This window comes from Piliocolobus tephrosceles, chromosome 16, assembly GCF_002776525.5.
Source record: "Piliocolobus tephrosceles isolate RC106 chromosome 16, ASM277652v3, whole genome shotgun sequence".
NCBI lineage: Eukaryota > Metazoa > Chordata > Mammalia > Primates > Cercopithecidae > Piliocolobus > Piliocolobus tephrosceles.
Genome location: NC_045449.1, coordinates 59,397,797 through 59,413,229, shown reverse-complemented (window position 1 = coordinate 59,413,229; position 15,433 = coordinate 59,397,797). Strand labels below are relative to the sequence as shown.

General features: G+C 37.8%; 1 protein-coding gene across 8 annotated transcripts in view; it reads left to right on the top strand.

The window, feature by feature from the left end:
* Positions 1-15,433, top strand: part of CEP112 (centrosomal protein 112) — a 558,138-nt gene that overhangs the window by 450,228 nt on the left and 92,477 nt on the right. The gene's annotated exons all lie outside the window — the stretch shown is intronic.

Sequence of the window (15,433 nt, the reverse complement as noted above, 5' to 3'; positions counted from 1 at the left end):
GGAAGAGTTAGTGTTAATGTCAGTTGCTTTTTATATATTCCCTTTAAGCTGAGACAACACTAGACAGAATAAAAAGCCTTAACAGATGGACAAAACCTTCAAGGCCATTACATCCGGCCTCCTCACTTTACCAGTGAGGACTTATTTTTTTGTTAATGACATTTTTCCTATATATTTCCACCTGCAAGCTTATTTCCCCTACCTGTGTTATGGAGACCAAAAAAAAAGATTTTTTTTTTCATATTCTGGTGGTTTAAAAACATCTTTCAAGTTTGTTTTCAATTACAAACATACAGGAAGTGCCCCCATTGATCTGTGTAACAGATCTGGCTTCACATAAATTGCGTTGCATATTTTGTTTAAATTGTTTTAGTTCTATAAAATGTCCATATTAAGTGGATTTCTTTTTCACTTTATGTCCAAATACCAAGTGGTAGGTAATATCCAAATTTTAAATGAACAATCAAATCTCAATATAAGCAAAAATGGAAAATATGAATGTACTCCTGACAACATAGTTCTGGTAGTTTCTTGATGATTTAAAAAATCTTGAAAGAATTATAATTAGTACAGTTGCTCATTTTAAACTAATTCTTACAGTTTTAATTATTTAATTTTAAAATTATTTAATATTTAATTTTAAAATTATTTAATAATTAATTTTTAAATTATTTAATAATAATGTAATGATTAATTTTTAAATTATTTAATAATAATTTAATAATTAATTCTTACAGTTTTATAATATATATAGAAACCATATGTACCATATGTTACCTGAAAATAAAAAATTAAAATTACAATGTAGGTAAGATATAGCTAAGTTTTGATTCACTCACTTAGATTATACATAAAGTAAATGACATTTCTTTTTTACTAACCTGCATTAAAGTTGCTAAGGTCATTGACTCATTAGCATTCATTGTCTTGGCTCCTTTTTTAAGGCTATATCACAAAAAGTACTGTGAAAAATAGCTGATATTTACTCAACATGTACTATGTTTCATGCTCTGCCATTTTCATTCATCTCATGTTCCATTATCTCATTTAAGCCTTATAGTAATCTTCATGAGGAAGGTATTTCTGTAATCCCCATATTACAAATGGGGAAATTGAGACTATGAGGTTAAATAACTAGCCCAAGATCATCCTGCTGAACAATTGGCAGAGACAGTTTCAAGCCACAGTCTGTCTTACTTGAGAGCCTCAACTATTAACTATTATACCATACCCCAGTGCACCACATTCTGTCCATGAAAATGAGTCAAATGACCAAGTGCCAAAATGAACCTAGATACTGTCATTCTGTTTTTCTCTCTTCATGAATGATATAACATTTTTGCAGCAGTTGTTTGATTTGGACATTCTGATTATATTTAAGTGTTTTGTATACATAGATTTAGGTACATGAGTAGATATTGATACTCAGAAAGAGGCACAGCCACTATGAGGCTTGATTTTCTGGGACCAAATGCATTTGTCTGCAGATATATTCAATAGAGACATAAAAGTAGTGTGCATGCTAATTGTGAAACTTACTTCACTCCACTTCTGGGTTGATGATGAACTGAACTCTTTCAAGCTGATGATCAAGAATGGAGACAGAGAGTAAACCTAGTACTCATTCTGTCAGAGCTTATAATAATATTTCTGCAGATAAATCATTAAACTAATTCTAGAGAAAATTTGAGGTATACTAAAATCCACTTAAAGGGTCACCAGTCAGGTGCAATATAACTTGATAAAACATTTCTGAAGGATAATTTGGCAATACCTATCATTATTAAATTGCCTGAGAGATATACCTAGTCTTTGACCCATTTTCAGAATTTGCCCAAAGGTGGCAATTAATAATCGCACTAAACTTTAGCTAATCAAAAAGATGCTTGTTCTAGCTTTTATCTTTTCAGTCAGTAATTATTTATTAAGCTCCTCTTATGTGACAGGTACCTGCAACACCAGCATTCTCTATATCCTTTCTATATTTTTAACTATAGCAAATACACTGAAAACTGTGCACTATAGGAAATGATGTTGGAGAGCATATTTAAGCATATGGAAAATGTTCACAAGATATTTTTCAATGAAAATGCACATTCCAAAACATATAGATATGAGCTCATTTTGCAAAACAAAAGTATGACTCAAGAGAAAAAAAGACTACAGTTATATCAAAATTTTACTAGTGGATATCTCTAAGTGGCAGAATTTAAAATTGTTTTAGTTTTATCTATATTTAAACTATAACAACACTTTTGCAATGAGAAGCAATAAAAATTGGTAAAAAGGGAAAAGCTACCAGCCTGAAGAAATCCACTGAACATTGTGGGAATAGTTGTAGGTGAGACTAACAGCAGGCATGATCCTCACTGTCCAAGAAACAACAGATGAAGTCAGGTCTTTTACAAAACAGAATTCCTTTAGTGTAAAAAGAGTTACACAAATGAATGAAATTCATAAGAGTAGATATTTTATTTTATTTTATTTTATTTTATTTTATTTTATTTTATTTTATTTTTTGAGATGGAGTCTCGCTCTGTTGCCCAGGTTGAAGTGCAGCGGCACGATCTCAGCTCACTGCAACTTCCACCTCCCAGATTCAAGCAATTCTCCTGCCTCAGCCTCCCAAGTAGGTGAGATTACAGGCACCCACCACCACGCCCAGCTAATTTTTGTATTTTTAGTAGCAACGGGGTTTCACCATGTTGGCCAGGCTGGTCTCGAACTCCTGACTTCAGGTGATCCACCTGCCTCAGCCTCCCAAAGTGCTGCGATTATAGGCATGAGCCACCACATCTGGCCAAGAATAGATCTTTTATGCTGTAACACCCTATCTTTTAAAAATCAATAGCAAAAAACTCTTTATCACTTATTTACTGCCTTAGCTCACTCCTTACATTCAAAGTCACACCTTTCAAAAGAGTTATCACCAGTGCTGGCTTAGAGCAATAGCTATCTGCACATAATTCTTTGGATCAGAAATGTGGGCAGGGATCAGCTGGGTGGTTCATCTGCTCAATGTATGGCATTGGCTGGGGTGCTTCACGAGGTTACATTCAGCAGAAAGCTTGGCTGGGGTTGAAATGTCTGAACTGGTTTCAGGCCCATGCCATATGGCCTTTCTTGCTAATAGATTAATCAGACTTTTCACTTAGTAGCTGATGTCAAAGAGAATTAAAAGGGATAAAAGCAGAACCTGCATTTCCATTAAGCCCTGCCCTGGGAAGATTCACAAACTCACTTCCACCACATTCTATTGATCAAGATAGATCATAGGGCCAGCCCAGAATCAAGGAGAGGAGAAACAGTGGCCATTCTCTCAGTGGGAGGAATGGCATAGATTTTGAGGCCATCTTAAATCTATCACAGTAGTTGATACTAAAGGTCCAGTTTTTATCTCGCATTTATTCCTCAACTATACAAAACAGTACAAAGAGGAAAATATCTATATACCTACTACCCATAATCAACATTAATTAACATCATGGCATATTTGCATCCATCTTTTTTTATAAAGAAAATCAATTCTCTTGTTTTTGAAGAAGTAGAAATGTCATATGCTCATTTATAAATAATTTAAAATGCAAGAATAAAAAAGTAACAGTTTTTAAAGTCACCCCAAATCCTATCACCCGGAAATAACCATCATAGAATTAAGGTAAACATTATTTCCGATATCCTACTATGTATAAGGGGAAAAGGACAGAAAGCTGAGTAGGCTTTTGAAATTAATACTATAGATTTTTTGTTGTTTTAAAAAAATCTTTAATTTTACTTTAATTCAACAGATGAAAGAAACTAGAGCAAAACAGAGGAATTGTTGACGTTTTGGACAGAACATGTTGATTTCGGCTGAAAAACATGTACATTTGCACCCTCATACTTTCTCCCGTATGAGGAGAGAACCCTTCCCTGCCACCTCCTACCTCGAATAGTAGTAGTATTTTCACACTGTCAGGGTTTATGATATTCACAATTTTTAAACTGTATCCTATAGTTTAATTCTCATGCTATATTTCCATCTATGCAGTGCTTATACTAGGCCTTTTACCATAGTGTCTCCATTCCCACAGTTTTTACTTTGATTTGTTTCTTATTTGACTGGATGGTGCTGTCTTCCCTGAGTTTTTTCATGTTTAAGAATGTCTGCTGGCTAACCTGTATGATTGAATGACATGTTACATGGGTGCAGTGTTCCCGTTCACATTTTCTTCCCATGTGTAAACACAGCTCATCGAGCATTTAAGATTGCCATGAGAAGCCTGGGCTAGAGAGACCAGCAGATATGACCTGCAGACTTTTCTGTCTGCAGACCATCAGACATAGACAGAGTGCTCCTCCGTGGAAGTGATTTGCATTTTCTGAGGCATTCCTGAAGAAGTCTTTCTTTCTCATGTAAGTGTAGTAGATTAACCAGGATAAATTCAGTAAGTGACTGAGATATGTCTACATGTTCAGTATTCAATAGCAAATGCTTCTGAAGCATAGTGGTTCTCCTTGTTAAGTAAAACAGACTTGTAGTGTCTCTGTGTGTTCTCTGACCTGAGGGAAGGGGAAGGCAGAGCTGGCGCATGTAGTGTCTCTGTGTGTTCTCTGACCTGAGGGAAGGGGAAGGCAGAGCTGGCGCACAAACCAGCACGCATCTGGCTGAACTGACTGTTCTCGCTTTGAGATTATGTTAAGTGTGTTTCAGGGTTCACACTGCCTACATGGGAGTGGCATCTTCTTTTCCTTTGAGTTTTTAATGATCCCAATTTTGTGTATATCCCTGAAGTCCTTTCCTCTGAGGTGGCCAGCCCTGATGTTTATCTGTTTTTCTACCACATCCATCTCCCCTACTCTCAGCCAGAAGAGGAAAAAGATGAGACTGCCATGCCATTTCCTTCCTCCAAATTTGGTGATAGTATTGAGAATTCTCAGGATTTTGACTCATAACAAAATAATGATCCTAGGGGCATGGCAAGTTTTGAAGTTGAGCCCCTGTGCAACTCCTCCTTGTGCTCCAGAATTCTATTTCTTTCCTTGACCCCAGGTTTTTGATGGTTTTTTGTATGATGTCTACCTTATCACCCGATATTGTTCTGTTGGTGTATTTGTGCTAGCTTTTACTCTTCTTTACTCATTTTATTTGGTGTTGGGAGAGGGACATTAAATCTACTATGTAATCTGAGAAGCCTATTTGACTTCTTTATGACATTTAACAAGGATCTTCTGCTGCTCAGATATTACCACAATAATGATGCCTAACAAACACTTTTGGAGACTCAGTGACCTTCACTCACATTTATTCTTTTTTTGCAACATGTCTGCGGGTCGCTGTTGTGGCTCAAATTCAGAATATGCATTGACTGACTGGGTTTGACTCCAGGCTTTAGATCAGATTCAGGCCAGCTCTACGCATTTGTACAGTTGGCTTGGACTAGTAGTTGTCTGGGATATCCTGTTCATGGTAGATTACAGAAGTGCAAGAGGATGGATTGAAAGAAAGCCCTGCATCCTCAGCCTCATTTCTGTCCACATCAATGAGGCAGGGAAATTATATACTGACTCTAGTTAGAAGACCATGAACACCTGTGAACAATGATTTAATCTGCACGGACTAGCCTCTAAAAACTTTCTTAGCTCTATGGCCGCAGTTTCCTGGGGCATCTACCTTTCGGAACCCCTCTTTTCCATTCTTATTCCCGTCTTTTCTTTTTTGCACTGAAATAATGGTATTAGTTAGGGCCTATTTTGTTTTATCTATATGTACTGGATTGTCCCTGGACAATCTCATCCCTTCACGTTAACTTCCAGACAAATGAATTTTGAATTTTCATCGCCATCCAAACTTTTCTCCTGAGCCCTCAATTCACATTTCTGACTACTACTGAACATTTCCATTTGGATGGACCATAGACTGAACAATCTAGACCTGTCATAAACTGAATTTATCTTCCTCTTGCTCTTCTCCCAGCCTAGCCTGCTCTTCTTGTATTGATTATCTGAATTAAAGTACCACCATCATCTACCTACTCACTGAAGTCAGATTCTTAGAAATCTCTCTGAATGAATTCTTTCCTTCCCTTACCTCTCATAGGTCAGTCCCTAGAGAAAACTCCTAAATATCTCCAAACTCATACCCCACTCCCCAATCACTAGATCCTACCTTCTAGGTCAGATCATCATCATCTTTGACCTTGCCTAGCACAATCACCCTTATCTAGAATCACTGCCAATAACTTGACCCTCTTAAATCTATGCCTCACACTATTGATAAGGTAACTTTTCTAAAACACAAATATGGGCATGTTGTTTTTTCTTAAAATTCATCCATGGCTTTCCATTGCCTATAGGATAAAGCCTATACTTGTCAATAAGGCACATAAAACACTTTATGATCTAGGCCGGGCGCAGTGGCTCACGCCTGTAATCCCAGCACTTTGGGAGGCCGAGGCGGGCAGATCACAAGGTCAGGAGTTCAAGACCAGCTTGGCCAACATGGTGAAACCCCGTCTCTAATAAATATACAAAAATTAGCCAGGCATGGCAGCGGGAACCTGTAATCCCAGCTACTCGAGAGACTGAGGCAGGAATATCACTTGAGCCCAGGAGGCAGAGGTTGGAGTGAGCCGAGACCACGCCATTTCACTCTAGCCTGGGCGACAGAGCAGGACTCCATCTCAAAAAAGAAAAAAAAAAAAAAAAGACAAAAGCACGTTATGATCTAAACCAGCAGCTCTTAAGGTGTTCTCTGCAGACTCCGATGAGTCCCTGAGACCTTTACAATGGGCCCACAAGGTCAAAACTATTTTCATAATAACACAAAGACATCACTTTCCTTTTTTACTATATTGATACTTGCACAGATGATATAGAAGCAATGGTGCCTTCACACAAAACAAGGCTTTAACATGAAACCATATGACTAGTCATTATTTTCTTCACTACCATATACTTATGGTTAAAAAAAAAAAACAACAACAAAGCAATAAAATGTACAGATGGTCCCTGTTTTACAGTGGCTCAACTTACAATTTCTCAGCTTTATGATAGGTTAATCAGGGTATTAAGTGCATTTTCAACTTAACGATATTTTCGACTTACCTTGGATTTATTGAGACTTAACACCATCTTAGTTGAAGAGCATCTGTGTTGATTTTGTTAAATCTCAAACCTCGAAGACACATCCCTTTTAATATTAATAGGAAGTACACATGAAGCACTTCTGCTGCATACTGAAATAGAATGACTGTCTTAGGGAAAAGCAGTTCTGTGTCTGTGTGAGTATGAGCTGAACTCTAGTCACTCTGAAAGAAAGACTGACAGGCAACGTATGCGTATTCACACTTGAGTGTTTGGCAGATGTTTTCTTGAAAATGAATGAAATGAAACAAGCCTGACATTTCAAGGATAACAACTGACTATATTGTTGCTAATGATAAAATTTGAGCTTTCAAGCAGAAATTAGAATTTTGGAAAACTAATGCCACCACTGTGAGCCTGACAGCCTCACAATACTTACAGTATTGTGAGATCGGTGATGATGAGATCGGTGATATCATTAGTGATGTGTATGGGAAGAAAGGGGAAGGAAGAGAGTGAAGCATATTTGGAAGATTTGTATAACCTACGGAACCATGTTTTCCAAATGACAAACACTTGATGTTACAAAACCATGCCTGAGTAAAAGATCCATTCAAAATACAAAAGAGACCAATGGATGTTAAGGTAATAGTATGAAAAGTTCACTGAGAGAGTTTCAGATTCCACATTGCAACTAACTTTTTAGAAGCTACCACTTGTCAAATTTTAGCATAGTAATAAAACTATCCGCAGTCATCTAAAAAGGCTCCTAAATTACTCCTTCCTTTTCTGACTTATCTATGTGAGACTAGATTTTCTTCCTGTTCTTCAGTCAAAGTAGTATCTTGCAAGAGATTGAATGCAGAAGCATATTTGAGAATCCAGCTGCCTTCTATCAAATCAGACATTGAAAAGATTTGCAAAAAATGAAACATAGCTAGGTGTCTCACTAATTTTTTTTTTTTTTTTGCTTTGGAAAATAGTGGTTTTTCTATTAAAATATTGTATTTAGGTTTACACATAATGGATTTATTACTATTTTAATGAATAAAATGTTTTAATATTTCTTAGTTTTAATATGTAATATGATAAATTCAGTAGGTGTGATGCACATATACAAACCCTCTTTGGGGTTGTCAGTTTGTAAGAGTGGACAGGAGTCCTGAAACCCAACACTTAGAGAACCACTTTACTAGACATCACCCTCCACTCCCCCTCGTCAGCTGCCAGTGCTCAGCATAGATGCCGTGTTCTCTACGATCCCGTGCCCCATGGGAAATGCCCCTGAGCTCTGTGTAAAGTGACCTTTCCCTTTGACTTAAAGGTCATCTTTTCTGCGAAGCATCAGAGTGAGAAACCCATGCCAGCCTCGTCCATTCCTCTAACAAAGTGTTTGCTGTATTACAGTGCTGATCCACAATCCCTCACCCAGTCCGAATCTGCAGGTTCTAGGAAGGTGGTGCTTGTGCTGTATCTGCAGTGGGTCCTGGGACCGCACAGTCTACTCAGACACATACAGGAACCGTGAAATGTGTGAGTGTCCGCAGTGAAAGAGACAAGTCGAGATTGTAAGTCCCACCCAACATCAGTCAGGTTTTGTTCCCGAAGAAGTTAACTCAGACTTTCCAAAAGAATTTGTGTTTTCCAGAGGATTTTTGGATTTCAGGATTGCAGACAGAACATTGTGGACCTGTATGTAGATTAATTCTATTTCTCACCAACTAGACTATGAGATTTTTGAGAGCAAGCTTTAGTGCAATATTTGTTTCAATGGAAGTGCTGGAAATACACAGAATAAATGAAAGATGTTCCCTCATAAATCATAAAAAGTTCTGATAACAAATAGTATCGCTTTATTCTCATGTCATTTATTTTTAGTGGCAGCAAGCTCATAAATATTCTGTAATGGTATAGCAGATATGGGGAGAGAACTCAGATCTTGTGGTAACCATCATATATTTTGCCTAATTATGCAGATTTTTAAAAAAATACCGCATGCCTTGTATATACAGACACACCTCATTTTATCGCACTTCATTTTATTGCACCTCACAGATACTGTGTTTTGTACAATTCAAGGTTTGTGGCAACCCGGTGTCAAGTTGATTGGCACCATTTTTCCAACAGCATGTGCCCACTTTGTGTCTCTGTCACATTTTGGTAGTTCTCGCAATATTTCAGACCTTTTCATTATTATAACTGTTATGGCGATTGATCTGTTATCAGTGATCTTCCATGTTACTATCGTCATTGTTTTGGGGCGCCACGAACTGCACCCATGGGAGACAATAAACAGTAAATGTTGCGTGTGCCCTAACTGCTCCACTTCCTGGCCATTCTCCCATCTCTCTCCATCTCCTCGGGCCCTGAGACAAAACAATATTGACATCGGTCAATTAATAATTCTACAATGGCCTCTAAGTGTTCAAGTGAAAAGAAAAGTCACACATCTCTAACTTTAAATCAAAAGCTAGAAATTACTAAGTTCAGTGAGGAAGGGTTGTTGAAAGCTGAGACAGGCCCAAAGCTACGCCTCTTGTACCGAACAGCCACATTGTGAATGCAAAGGAAAAGTTCTTGAAGGAAATTAAAAGTGCTACTCCAGTGAACACATGAATGGCAGAAAGTAAAGCAGCTTTGTGGTGATATGGAGAAAATGTTAGTAGTCTAGTAGAAGATCAAACTAGCCACAACCTTTCCTTAAGCCAAAGTCTAATTCAGAGCAAGGTCATAAATTTCTTCAATTCCATGAAGGCTGAGAGAGGTGAGGAAGCTGCAGAAAGAAAAGTCTGAAGCTAGCAGAGGTTTGTTCATAAGGTTTCAGGAAAGAAGCTATCTCCATAACATAAAAATGCAAGGTGAAGCAGCAAGTGCTGAAGTAGAAGCTACAGCAAGTTACCCAGAAGATCTAGCTAAGGTCCTTGATGAAGGTGACCACACTAAATGACAGATTTTCTATGTAGATGAAACAACCTTCTATTGGAAGAACATGCCATCTAGGATTTTTATGGCTAGAGAAGCTTTAAAACTACAAAGGACAGGCTAACTCTCTTGTTCGAGGCAAGTGCAGCTGGTGACTAAGGCCAGTGCTCATTAACCATTCCAAAAATCCTAGGACCCTAAAGAATGATGATGCTAAATCTAATCTGCCTGTGCTTTTTCAGTGGAACAAGAAAGCCTGCACTGCAACTTGGTTTACAGCATGGTTTACTGAATATTTTAAGTCTGCTATTGAGACCTCCTGCTCAGAAAAGAAAGATTCCTTTAAAAACAATAACTGCTGGTTAACCATGCACCTGGTCACCCAAAAGCTCTGATGGAGATGTACAAGGAGATGAATGTTTTTTCTTGCCTGCTAACACAACATCCATTCTCCAGCTCATGAATCCAGGAGTCATTTCAACTTTCAAGTCTTGTTATGTCAAAAATACATTTCATAATACTATAGCTGCCATAGATGGTCATTACTCAAATGGATCTGGGCAAAGTAAATTGAAAACTTTCTGGAAAGGGTTCACCATTTTAGAACCATTAAGAACATTTTTGATTCATGGGAGGAGGTCAAAATCTCAACATTAACAGGAGTTTGGAAGAAGTTGATTCCAACTCTCACGAATGACTTTGAGGAAGTAACTGCAGATGTGGTAGAATAGGGAGAGAACTAGAATTGGAAATGGAGCCTAAAGATGTGACTGAATTGCTGCAACCTCATGACCAAACTTGAATGAAGAGTTGCTTCTTATGGATGAGCAAGGACAATGTTTTCTTGAGATGGAATCTACTCCTGGGGAAGATGCTGTGAACATTGTTGAGATGACAACATAGGATTTAGAATATTATATCAACTTAGTTGATAAAGCAGTGGCAGGATTTGAGAAGATAGACTCCTATTTTCAAAGAAATTCTACTGTGGTTAAATCAAACAGCATCGCATGCTACAGAGAAATCTTCCATGAAAGGAAGTCAATTGGTGCAATGAACTTTATTTTTATCTGTTTAAGAAATTGCCACAGCCATCCCAGCCTTCAGCAACCACCACCCTTATTAGTCAGCAGCCATCAGCAGCAAAAACAAGACCCTCCACCAATAAAAAGATTAGGACCTTCTAGGGGCTCAGATGATTGTTAACATGTCTTAGCAATAAGAAAGTTTTAATTAAGGATGTACATTGTTCTTTTAGACATAATGCTATTGCACACTTAATAGACTATAGTGTGGTGTAAACATGACTTTTATATGCTATTGGGAAACCAAAAAATTTGTGAGACTCTCTTTATCATGGTATACACTTTATTGCAGTGGTCAGGAACTGGACTTGCAGTATCTCTGAGGTATGCCTGTATTATCTAAGAACATAATTTGTATACTCTAGGGTCAATGCCCACAAAAGGCTGTATGCCAAAGCCAAGTTATCTAAATGTGAGTTAGCACCATCCACTGAGCTCACAGAAGTTCATTTGGGGAAACGTTAGAAATAGTTCTTTAAAGAGGCTGTGGAACATTCTTCTGGCATCACTGCACCACCAGGGCTAAGTCCTTTCTTTGAAGCTAGTGTATTGAAAGTTTCTCACTGTGAAGCCAGATGTCCAAGCAGAGATTTCATATCAAGGAGAAATGTTGTAAAATTTTTGCTTGCAGGCATAGAAAAGAGATTTTACAGCATTGATGCTTCTCTCCCTTGGCTACTGACTGGAGTTCACAAGAAAAGGTCAGCTGCCAGTAGGACATCTAGCAATCTGGTCTGTGTTACCAGAAGGGCTTGGTTGGGGGCAGGGGGTGAGGGGTGTAGAATATTTCATAAGATTGGGCAATTTTTACTGTGCTAAAAGCTTACAGGAATCAATTTCCCAAAGAATAAAATTACAAACCTCATTGTGGTGTTTTAGTAGCATTGAGAAACGGAAAGAAATCTCAATGCCTAGCATCAAATGGCATTGTTTGGGACCTGTTCACTATTTCATTCTTGTCTCCCCTGTATGCACGTCCTAAGGGCACAAGGAAAGTGGCATTTTCTTTGTGCCCTCCTGAATCAGAATTAATAATGCTAAGGATAGAAATGTATTTTCCATCCCACCTAAGAAGGTTTGCCTACTCACTCAGAAAGGAAGACAGCCATTCAGTCGTAGTAGCATAAAGCATAAGTGCCATTTTTCAGGAAGAATGCTCTGGAAGATAAGCTTGGATACACTGTGGCCGTGAATTATGACCTTGCTTCCTAGAGCAAGGAGAAGCAATAGCAATGAATGAGCAGAGAAGAAATGAACAGTTCTCTCTCAAAAGTTTTTTTACCCCATACCTTCCCTCCGATTCTATAGTCTGGCAATTTTTATCTTATTTTAAAACTAGTCAAATAAGATTCTTTGTTCAGTGGACAAAATCCTTCAAGTGCTATGAGAGATATGTTTAGCCCCTGGATCATTGCCTTGTGTATGTTAAGGATCAATTAAGTTTTGATGAGTGAATGCACAAATGTGTGAGTAGAGAGAGTGATGAAAAGAACACAGGTGAGAATAGATTCCTCTTCACCAATGGCTAAATTGTACTCTTTGGAAGTCACTAGGTGACTATATATGGTTAATTGATTTTTTCATTTGTTTGAGAAAGGATCTCGCTATACGGCCCAGGCTGGAGTGCAGCGGCACCATCTTGGCTTTCTGCAGCCCCCAACTCCTGGGCTCAGGCGATCCTCCCTCCTCAGACCCCAGCCGTAGTAGCTGGGACTACAGATGCGCGTCACCATGCCCAGCTAGGTTTTGTATTTTTAGTAGAGACAGGGTTTCACCATGTTGCCCAGGCTGGTGGTTAATTGTAGTATTGCATGGTCCAAAATGAAGTACTTTGGTTAATAAACTATTGGAATATATATGGATAATTTAGTTTTTTAATTTTACAAATTTAACAAAAAACGACTTCGACATTGTTAATCTTTAATAATGCTAAACTGTATCGAAGATAGTTCAAAGGCAGTATAATGGACATAATGATCATTGAATGATATAAATGTAAGCCTCAGCAACCAAAATTACTGAATGATCAATTTAATATTTATTAGGTGGTGCAAAAGTAATTGTGGTAATGGCGAAAACTGCAATACTTTTGCACCAGCCTAATATATGCTACATAGGTGTATATGCACATATTATATGCAGTCATATGTCACATAACAAATCAGTCAAGATGGACTATATAGATGATGGTAGTCCCATAAGATTATAATGAAGTAAATGATGAGAAATTTTTACCACCTAGTAACTTCTTAATGATCCTGACCCTTTGTAGGCCTAGCCTAATGTGTGTGTTTTTGTCTTATTTTTAACAAAAAGTTTACAAAGTAAAAATAAAAAAATTAATAGAAAAAAGGTTATGGAATAAGGATATAAAGAAAAATAGAATAGGCACAATTATTATTCGTCAAATGAAAATACATTTTTAACAAAGGAAAACGTATTGTATAGCTGCACAGTGTGTTTCTGTTTTAAGCTGTGTTATTACCAAAGAGTCAGAAAGTTTAAATATTTTTTTAAGTTTATAAAGTGAAAGTGTTCCAGTAAGCTAAACTGAATTCATTATTGAAGAAAGAAAATGTTGTTTTATAAGTTTAGCATAGCCTAAGTGTAAAGTATTTTAAAGTCGACAGTAGTGTACAGTAATGTCCTAGGCCTTCACATTCACTCACCACTCACTCACTGACTCACAAATGCAACTTCCAGTCCCGCAAGCTCCATTTATGGTAAGTGCCCTATGTAGGTGCACCATTTTGTATCTTTTATACTGTATTTTTACTGTACCTTTTCTGTGTTTAGATATATTTAGATAATTGCCTATAGTGCAGTAATGATACAGTAATGTTACAGTATAGTAACAGCTGTACTATAGGCAATTATACCACAATGGCATAAGGTGCAGGAAATGTACTTGAATACATTTACTCAAGTACCACTGGTACAACAGTTCTCTTTCTCCCACGTCCTTGATGAAACTGACTCACAGCTCCAGGCCCTGTGGTTATGGCTAAGCTCAACAAGCAGAGTATGGTCTCTAGACAAGTGGATAGACCGTATGGCATTGTTTCTCTTGCAACCCTTCCTAGCTACCAACCAACCTCTTGTTCTTTTTCTGATGTGTATATGATTCAACTCTTCCATCTACTCTCTTAAAAATCCCTTTTGTAATCCCACCTTAATATAGAAAGTTTACAGAGTAACCTATCACCTCTTCTCCAAATTCCACAGTGTGTTTCTACTTCTCATCATCCTCTAGCTCTGTGCAGCATTTGACTGTATTGATTGACCAACAGTGTTCCTTCTAGAACAAGGGTTGTCAAGCTTTTTCTGTAAAGGGCCAAATAGTAAAAATGTTAGGCTTTGCAGGTCGTATAGTCCCAGTTGCAGCTACTTAGCTTTTAGCATTGTGGCCTGAAAGCAGCCATAGACAGTATGTCAACAGATGTGCATGGCTATGTTCCAATAAAACTTTATTGACAAAACCAAGGTAAATGCTAGATTTGGCCTGCTGGCTGTAGTTTGCCAACCCTTATCTTATCTTAGCTTATATGATACTTCTTTTACTTGTCTCTCTCCTGCTAGTCTCTCTTCCTCCCAGTGGGTGCTCCTAGAGTCTATGTCCTGGGCTTTGCTTCTCCTTTTCTTTTCCACACTAAGATCATCTCCTCTGTGATGTCAGCTGTCGCTTCTGTAGAGATGATTCCCAGAAGCCCTGGCCTGATTCCTAGATGGGTCCTATATCTTGCACTGCCTGTAAATCCTCTTCTTTTGAAGATGCACTACTATTTCAGAGTCACCATCTACAACATTGAGTTGTGATCTTCCCTTCCAGATTGGCCCTTCTTTCCAGTCTATCGGAGTTACCGCCAGTCTTTCTGTTTCCTATTAGAAACTTTGAGTTCATCTTTGTCCTTTCTTTCCTTCATCTCAATTTATCTCAAGTCTATTGCCAGAGTCCTTGAATGTATTTCTTATTCCTCTGATATGACCCTATTCAGAGCGCTTCTCAACTTGTGATTGATTTAAAACAGCCTCCTCTCAGCCAATATCCCTGCCAAAAGGCTCTCAGCTTCAGTCCAGTGTGAAGAACTCTGCCAAAGAAATCTTAAATCACTGTGATGTCCTTGTTTTACAAAGAGGGTTTGGAAATCAATAAGAAAACTAACAACCCAGTGGACAAAAAGCAAAGAACATGAATGCAGAATTCACAGACAGAACATCAATGTCCAGCAAACCTATGAAAAAAATATGCTTATTGTTACTCATAACCAAATAAATGTAAATCAGAAATCCAAAGTTTTGAAGGGACTGACTGCCATCCATCTGACCAGTATAAGTTTTCGTTTCAAAAATGTGGTCAATGG